The sequence below is a fragment of the Arachis ipaensis genome, chromosome B10, assembly GCF_000816755.2.
Source record: "Arachis ipaensis cultivar K30076 chromosome B10, Araip1.1, whole genome shotgun sequence".
NCBI lineage: Eukaryota > Viridiplantae > Streptophyta > Magnoliopsida > Fabales > Fabaceae > Arachis > Arachis ipaensis.
The window spans coordinates 8,593,746-8,594,810 of record NC_029794.2 but is presented as its reverse complement, the minus strand read 5'-3'; positions in this window follow the sequence as shown (position 1 = coordinate 8,594,810).

Genomic DNA, 1,065 nt, shown 5'->3' with positions numbered 1-1,065 from the left:
CATTCTCTTTTTAATTAGAGAAAAATATACATTAATAACATAGTAGACAATATAAAAAATAAAATATTAACACATATTTTATGATTTAACTACTTTATCTATTTTTATTACAGAAAGAGAGGGAGTTGCATTGCATCGTGCATGCATTATGCATTGCACCCGTCCTTGGCAGGTGAAGTTTGATGGTTTCTCCTAAATCCACCGTCTCAGGCAGTGGTTTTTCATTTAAGTCCTTGTCCTTGTCCCTTCATTTCTTTTGTCTTCCCAAAAATTAATGCATTATCATCTACTTTATAAAGTTGTAATTCAAATTAATCTTATTTAAACGAATAAAATCAAATGTCTGGTTAACACGTGCTTTAATTGAAATTTCTTTTATGGAAATATGTAAAATTGAAGTTTTTAATACTTTTATTTTTTATTTGTTAAAATAAAAATTTCAAAAACTTTTCTACTAATTAAAATGAAATTTTAAAAGAGAATTTTTTTTAGGCTAGCAAGTTTTAATATTTTTTGTCATTATTTGACCGCTACAAATACTAAATTATCTTTAATAGATAAATTTTATTAATTTATGTGTTTAAACTCAGAAAAATTTAAATGCAAATGGTAATGATTCATGGGTGCAAAACTTTGATAAATATAGGTGCAAACTATATGTTTATTGTGTATAAAATTTTTTTGAATATAAGTACAAATTATAGTTTGCACCTATATTTACCAAAATTTTGCACACATGAATCGTTTTCACTTGCATCCAAATTTTCCAGAGTTTAAACACATAAATTAATGAAATTTATCTATTAAAGATAATTTAATATTTATAGACTAAAAAATAGCCAAAAGAACTAAAGATTAATAATATCCAAAAATGTCTCTTTTAATAATAACAATAATAATATCAATAATACCAAGAACAAAAATAATAATGCCAATGAGTAATAGCTCAAATGGCATAGTCTCTCTATACTCAATTAAGAGGTTGCGGATTCGAGTCTCCTATATTTGGTAAAAAAAAAAAACAAAAATAATAATAACTATGATAATATAAACAATATTATTTAA